At 31.7% G+C, this 8,309-nt stretch overlaps 1 non-coding gene across 14 annotated transcripts; it reads right to left on the bottom strand.

The window, feature by feature from the left end:
- Positions 1 to 722: 722 nt before the first annotated feature.
- LOC107405493 (uncharacterized) lies at positions 723 to 6,595 on the bottom strand. Of its 14 annotated transcripts, none has more exons than XR_009638517.1 (12): positions 5,831 to 6,594; positions 5,329 to 5,449; positions 4,331 to 4,454; positions 3,425 to 3,489; positions 3,167 to 3,301; positions 3,029 to 3,097; positions 2,853 to 2,929; positions 2,040 to 2,252; positions 1,846 to 1,962; positions 1,624 to 1,728; positions 1,047 to 1,151; positions 723 to 947 (listed from the first exon to the last, which is right to left on the bottom strand). It is a non-coding gene; the product is annotated as an uncharacterized LOC107405493 (transcript). The 14 variants fall into 14 exon arrangements; XR_009638518.1 differs by having other exon boundaries at positions 4,331 to 4,451; XR_009638515.1 differs by having other exon boundaries at positions 5,329 to 5,392.
- Positions 6,596 to 8,309: the final 1,714 nt, after the last annotated feature.

Below are 8,309 nucleotides of genomic sequence, written 5' to 3'. Positions count from 1 at the left end.
CACGTAAGATATATATACAAATTTTATGGCTTGACTTTATATATTTGATTAGGATTGTAGCATCTATATACATATTTCCCTCTATAAAAAAGAATTAAGTGCAAAATTCAAAAATAATATCGACTATATCAAAATAAGGTATGGACAAGAATAATCACGAAATCCTAATTACCGTACAGTTAGAATGTTGATTAGGTTGCTATGCGTCTTGATTTGATAAGAATCCTCAAATAATGGAGTTTCAGAAAGAATACTTATGAGCAGAGAAAATATAATAAAAATGAATATAATAAAAATGTAGCCATTTCTGTTTTCAGTTCTCTGTTATTTTTCTCTCCTCTATTCATTTGTTTCTTTAATATTTTACAAACAGACAAAGGCATTAAATACTCTTAAATATGTTGTGGTCAAGGATTCACCGTTAATCTCCAAAGACATAAACTCTGCTAAGAATCTATTAGGCTGCAGTTGTTTCCAATATTTTAGTGAACAATTTCTTCTCATGTCAAAATGGTGAAAGAGTTCATGCACTGAACCAAATGTAATATACAATATATATTGATCAACAATTTTAAGAAGGTTTAAACAATTCTCAAAATCCAATTGAAAGAAAAAATATTTTCACATTCACTTACGTTGGTCTTAGTAGTAGTGTTGGATGATGATGATTCTTACTTTATCGACAGTCTGTATTCTTCTTTCTTTCTTTATCTATATATATATATATATATACAATATAAAATTGATATACAATTTATGCTATCTAAAATTGCTGTGTTTTGGTATTGTGTCGTGGGTATATAAAATTGCTGTGTTTTGGTATTGTGTGGTGGGTTTACCCACAAGTCCTTACATCATCTCAGGCGGATCATCTGGTTTTGCAACTTTCAACATATCATTTCTCGCTTTGGAGTCAAACTTGTGAGGACCAAGGACACAGTAAGAGCCTGTGCAGGAGCCACCATACGTATAAAAGGAATTAAATACTTAATGAACTCAATATCCTAAAAAAAAATAATAATAATAAAAGGAAAAAAAAAAAATACCACATGGAGCAGCTAAGTCTATGTAGCATCTGTACGAACAAGAACTCCAAACTCGCTGAAAACTGATAGTAATGCCTTTTGTAACTTCTCCTGATACACCTTTATCTTTACAATGGCAGAAATTACATAATCAAACCATTAGATCTAAATTTGTTTAGATCCACAACCTTCAATGATACAATAATTTACTCAAACTGAACAGCCCCATTCTACATTACCCAAGTGTGTGTGTGTGTGGTGTTTCTAAATAAAACTAATCATTAAATGATAACATCCAGAAGGGAAAAATTTTGTAGGTGTTACTAGCTCTTTTAACAAAATATGAGGTGTCAAAATGCCATAAAATATTACAGAAAACAAAGATGGTTGCATTTTACTTTTACCTTCAGTAAAAGATGCAAGTATTTTATTTTATTTTTTGATAATTGATTTGAGTGAAAGTTTGTGTAACACACTTGATAATCCCACTATTTGATACCCACACAACCAATTCAACCTTTATATCCCCCATCCCCACATCTAACAGTAAAACTGAAAGGAAAAGAGAAAAAAACTATAAATAAATTTACTTTGTTACCTCTGGGAGGCTATGTTTGTCCTTGTTAACCTTTTCAAGCTCATCAAATAGAAGCTCTGAAGCCTTCTTAACATTCTTCAGTTCAAGGCTTAACCTTTCGCTCTCCTAGAAAGCAAAGATGAATATATCAGATCCAGCCATTGAGAGACATGTTATACATAAAATTTTCTACTACATAAACAATTGCAAACCTGCTCAAACAATTAAAATAACATTACAAACCTGCAAAAATTGGTTATGCAATTTATCTTTCTTCAGATACATTTGTTTTTCTGCCTGATGTCCTTTCCTTTCCATCATCAGTTCATCTTTCTTCCTCTCCAGGTGTTTCTCCAGAGCCTGCCAAACACAAATAGCTAAGTGTAAATAGAGGAATGCAGAAAATAAAAACTGAGAAGAATATTCGTTGTATGAACCTGAATTCTAGTGTCTTTCTCCTTCATGGTCTGTTCAACAGAAATTTCTGCTTCGTATCTTTTCCCTGTAATGAAATCATTTATCCTCCTTTCCCTTTCAGTATGTTCTGCTTTGCAATTGGAAAGATCTTGCTCCAGTTTTCATACTGTTTTCTGCTTCTCAGAAAGAAGTCTCTTAATTTCCTCTATTTGAGCATCCTTCTCTTTTATTTCCTGGTGAATATATATATATATATATATACATACATATATATATATCACAGTATAAGCAATAAACAAAGGATTTAACTTCCGAAATATGAGATATCAATTAACAAACACAATTTAGAACTGAATTGCAGCACAAAAAAAGTCCTTAAAAGATTGATTGCATCTCAGTTTATTACGTAAACTAGACCCTCTCGTAAAGAAAAAAAATTATGCAATGCTGCCACTGTTGTATCAACCAATACTTTTTAATATCTACTAAATCTAAATAGGCACATGTTCCTGCAATCACATTTACATAATGATACAGCAGCACAGAGAAAGAACTAAATTTAAAGTTCAGAACTACGATGAGATTGCTTTGGAATCAAATGCTTTGACTACCAAACTTAAACTAAAAAAATCAACCATGAGTATAAAAATGATCCAAGGTATGCTAGCTAGTGAACAGTGGATAGGAACTTTGAAGTAGACAATTTTTTGAGGCTGAAAGAATTTAATTTGATTATAATAGATACAATCAAATACTGAACATGTTGAAATAAATTGACCCTGCTTAGCAATTTTATTCAAAATATATTTGTTTTTTGAGCTAAAATCACGAACCTACAAATTCCAAAAGTAATGGTAACAACTTCTTTCACATACTCTTCCTGTTTTTAACTCTCTGCGGCTCTTGCCTCCTGTTGTTATATGGAAAATATGAAGCCCCATAACAAAAAATAGCATGCTAAATGATAAATAATTTGAGAACATGCGGAACATTTATAAAAATGGAAAACCTGCTGCAGGGAATAAACCTTCTCAGCCAAACTGCAGGGAATTTCCTTTTCATGCTTTAAAAGAGATACCTGATAATAACAAATCTAAAGTGAGTATCTACAAATGTGAGCAAGCTACATAAAATAGGAGTATCGTACCTCCACACTCAACCTCCTGGAAACCTCCTGAGCAGCATGCAAAGATTCAGAACTTTCTTTCAGCTTTCTTTGGTAGTCAACTATTAACTGGGAATATTCCATATTCCTTGCCAAAACATCATTGGTTTCATTTCTCTGATATGTTAAACATCACAACAGACAACAAAAAACTTAGATGCACATCGCCCGTAAAGCTATTGACTAAAACAAATAAATTCTGCCTGCCAAGAGACATGGCATGTATTCTTAAAATATAACCTGATCTTCAAATTCTTTTGTTGAGCTCTTAAGTCTTTCTTTAGCAAAATTTGATTCTGATTTTCCTAATTAAAAAGCATCAAAGTAGAGGAACAAACAACTGATCATATGAAGCTAACAGATATTTAGAAATAAACAGAAAAAATAAAACAGAGATAAAACATATAATAATTCTATCGTGGGTCTTTAGGCAATAGAGACATTAGGCAAGAAACAATGGCAAGGTCAAGTTTCTAAATCAAGGGCTGACGCGTTTGCATAGATGATATTGGTTAACCGCTGATAGAAAATGAAAGATGAACACGGTATAACTTGGTCATACTTGTGGAAATATTGAAACATGAAGTAAATAATCAAAATGGGAAAACATCAGCAGCTCAATTTATTAGAATATTCATATAAAACTGTTCTAGAGAAATACCCAAAAAAAAAAAAAAATCAAATCAAAAAAATGAAAATATGCTAGGGTCAAGAAAAGGGAGTGTCAATACTCTCACAGAAAATATAGACACATAATCACGTCAATGAAGATATAGAATAGAAGCTAAAACAATTAACTTCAGAAACATAAGTGCAAATACGTACCTAAAAAACTATAACAATAAAAAAACAAAGAGGGGGGAAAAAACATTTTGTTAGGTTACTTAGGTAAACAAAAATATGATAATGATAGGAATGTAAGATTGTATAAAACCTACAAGAATACAGGCAATTCAAGTAAATGCTGGCCCATCGAATATAAACACAGTAAAGAAAAAAAAAAAGAGAATGCTGCTAAGGCAGCATTCTCTTTTTTTAACAAACACATAAATTAAAGAAACACAAAATACATAAGGAATATGGATGCATTATCCAAAATGAATTGGCCAAACAAACAACACTAATAATATAATAATATTAACTCACACTCCAACCATCACGCAGAAGTGAGGCTGCTAAGGCAGTTCCTGAAACACCAATAGGAATCTTGGGGACAGGCATAGGATCATCCAAAACCACATCAGTAGTTTCAAATGAGTTCATCAATCTGCTATCAAATTAGTACATAGTTGGATATTCAGGTCGGCTGTGATACTATCCAATTCATAACAAACAATAATAAGGATTGAAACAGCCTCCTAAAACAGCTTTATCTTTTATATAATAAAGGTAAGTTTATTGAGTCAAAGACAAATATTCTAATACAACATTTGGTATGCAAAACAGGCACAGGAATTAAATATATTTCAATATGAATAGACGCACCAATATTTGGTTCAACTGCTATTCCCAGGAATAAGAATAGCTATGCATTGTTAAAATCCAAGGAATAGCTATTTCATTACTTAAATGAAGACAAGCTACACTGGACCTGTGACCAATTCGAGTCTTATGAATAATCCATAACATAAGAAGTTATTCTCAAATATACACATGAACTAAATAAAAATAGAGAAATTATAATTATCATAAACAAAACATAAATAGTCAAACAAAACAAAATTTTAAAATTAAAGTAGAACAAAATTAAAATTGAAAAAATAAATTACAGGGAATAAAAATAGAAACATACAAACTTCCAAAATTTCTTGAAATAAGAAATATAAAATTATTAACATAGAAATGTGCGTTCCCATCCCATCTCCTTCCCTCTCACATTTTCAAAACAACAACCAATGCATCAAAAGATATTTTAGAAAAATAAATGCTTCGAGAATTTTATGCATGATTTAATCAAACCAAGGTGAAGAAAAAATATACTAAATGATTGTAATGCTACAATTTTAGGAAAAGGAAATTAAATATCTCGATGAAAAACTAATGATGTAAATATAAGCAAAAAAATGTGTATGCCTTTTAAAACAGGGTAAAAATTCATCATCACAAACCACTAAAGTTGAACCAAGGCATGATAATAGAAATACCCCAAAAACCTAAAGCTTAACACACTTCACATTTTTCCGGTTTCAACTTCAGATCCGCAGCCTCCTGTAATCATGAAAAGCCAAAGCAACCAAAATGCAACGATAAGCAAGTAGAGGCCTCCTGTAATCATGAAAAGCCAAAGCAACCAAAATGCTACGATAAGCAAGTAGAGGAAATGTCAATAGCGTATCACTGATGGGAATGGTACTCGGCCTCAAAAAGTCTTTGTAGGGAGGTAGGAGACTATCAATAATCATGATAACAGGTATTTTCTTACTTGCAGAACACATGGTGTCCTCTTCCTCCCTTCCTGGAAACTACATTAATTGAGTTTTGCAAATTAGGACTAAGCTCTTCTTCCTAATTTGGTTATTCCTAATTTGCTAAGTCCAAAGTGCTGAAACAAGATTTACTTGTCAGCTATCGGATAGAGAGACATTTGTGTATACAGTAGCGCAATTAAGAGGAACAAAATAGGATAAAATCACTAAAAGAACTTACAATCTCCGAATCTTTCTGCTGTGCCAACTCTACTAACTGCCTCTTGGACTTATGCAGTTCAGAGAGCTCCTTCGTCAACCTCTCAATCTCGCCATCTTTCCTAATCTACAACACAACAACAACAACAACAACAACAACAACAACAACAACAACAACATAGTAGGGAAAAAAAAAAAGATGAATTCTAAAAGGATTAAAAGAGAGTAAAAGAAATTCTGCTTAGGCATTGCACATAAATCCGACTGTTTTGTTCTTGGACGTTCGCCAGCTCAGAAAGCCGGCGACGGAGAGAATTTTGGAGCTGCGAATTGTGAGATTGGAGCTTTAACAAGTCGGAGGAAAGAGAGAGGTACTTCTGCTCGGCGGTTATGGAAGCCACATTGGCATGAGCACGGACGGTGTCGAGCTCCTTATAGAGGTCTCGTATGAAAGCGTCGGCCTTGTCCGCCAACAATGCGGCGTCGTTTCGGAGGAGCGAGTACTCCTTGTCGGAGACGAAGAGCGGCATCGTCTCTAGGTTTGGGTTTTAAACCCTAGAGAGAGAAACGGTAGAGAGAGAGAGAGAGAGAGAGAGAGAGAGACTCAGAGAAAGTGAGAAGCGGTAGAGGAAAACGCAGAGTGAAATGGAAGAAGAAGAAGATTGCAGACATCTACTATAATAATAATAATAAATTGTAAACGGAAAATAAACATTGGGCGCAATGCGCCAATCGCTTCGGTCTCTCATGTAATTTTTTGTAATTGGTCTCTCATGTAATTGAAAAGTACATTTTTATACTTTTATAGCAAGGCCGATATATAAATACTTTATTATGATTTTGTTTTAGTAACCAATATTTTTGTAATGTAACTTATAAAAAGACAAAAATAAATATATATTTCCGTTAGAGATTCCAATTTCTTTAGATATATTATTAAATTTTTTAATATTAATTGATGCATCTAAGATAACAATTAAAAAAAATAAATATAATTTGGTTGGAGATTCTAATTTCCTTACATTGATATTAAGCACATATTAATTTTTATTTTTTTATTTTTTTATTTTTTTGCCATAAGCACATAGTACTTATACAGTGCATTAATTAATGACAAACGACTTAAAGTTGATGGAAAATTAAAATAAAGCCCCAAAAAAGCGATGTTCTGTAATTAATTCCCACATCCAAATTCATCACACATACCAGAGGCAGAGAAACACCATTAATGGCTGTAATTAATTGTAAACAAAGATATATAGTAAAAGAAAGACTTAACCAGCAGCTAAAATTAAAGACACAATTCAAGAAGAGCAAAAATTCATGTTGGGGTGGAGCTGGATCATGTACAAGTTAAAAAATCTGTATGGGTAAAAGGATTTTTTTTTTTAAAATTAAAAAAAAAATTGAGAACTATGAGAAATATAATAAAACAAAACGCAAATTGTGAAAATTAAAGAGAGTTAATGTTATAATCGTTATTTCATTCAAAAAAAAAAAAAGAATTTGTTATTTGGATCGGATAAGATTGGAAACAACGTCTTAATGAGAGAGTGGTCAAAAATTGGTCAATCATTCAAATCGGACTTTTAGACTTCGGATTTTACTTATTTTTCTCTGAAACAAATAAACGATCATTATCATTTTTCGAACGTCGAAAATTTTAATATTTTAATAATAGAAATTATAAAAATAAAAAAGTTCAACAAAATTTTAAATAATAATTTAGTATGGTGCAATTACCTATTTTCCTATTTGTTTAGTGCACATACATTTAAGTAAAACATAATATTAGCATATAGCTATTATAAAATATTAGCATATAGCTATTATAAACATTTACTAATTTTGATATTTTTTTTTTGTTTTGATGGCTTGAAACTACTAATTTCGATGTTTTAAAAAGCAAACAAATCGTTATATACATTTATAAAGTTGAAATAGCAAAATACACACACACACAAACACACACACACACATATATATATATATATATATGTATATATATTGCTAAAAGAAGATTATAATTCCAATGTTTTTTTTTTTAATTAAAATACCATGATTTGGTGCAATTATGGTACCTGAATCCAATAAATTAGAAGTGGCTGAATGTTCTGGCACAGTTTAGAGAGGGTCATATATTAACTAGGTAACCAAGAGTATAATGCTTTAAATGCAGGATTCTTCACTAATCTGACTCATTGTATACATCCAAATAGACATTATTAATATACACTTGAATCGACTTAATTGTGTGTCATCCTCATTTCTGCAGCCAATATCGAAATCCCTTATATCTCTGCAGCCATCCCCATTTTTGATGATTGGATCAGTCAAGTCCATAAAAAAAGCCCTTTGTTTCCTTATAGATTTATAGCCAGCATCAAACAACTGAATTTAGTTGCATACAATTTTAGTTTACTATGCTACGGATAAAAGTTATGGATCATGAAGATGAGTTTTTCCTGACCAGCCAGCTCGAAGCAGGGTTTTCCATTCTT

This window comes from Ziziphus jujuba, chromosome 3 (genome assembly GCF_031755915.1).
Source record: "Ziziphus jujuba cultivar Dongzao chromosome 3, ASM3175591v1".
NCBI lineage: Eukaryota > Viridiplantae > Streptophyta > Magnoliopsida > Rosales > Rhamnaceae > Ziziphus > Ziziphus jujuba.
Note: the sequence above shows the minus strand (reverse complement) of the source record. Positions and strands in the feature narration are given on the sequence as shown.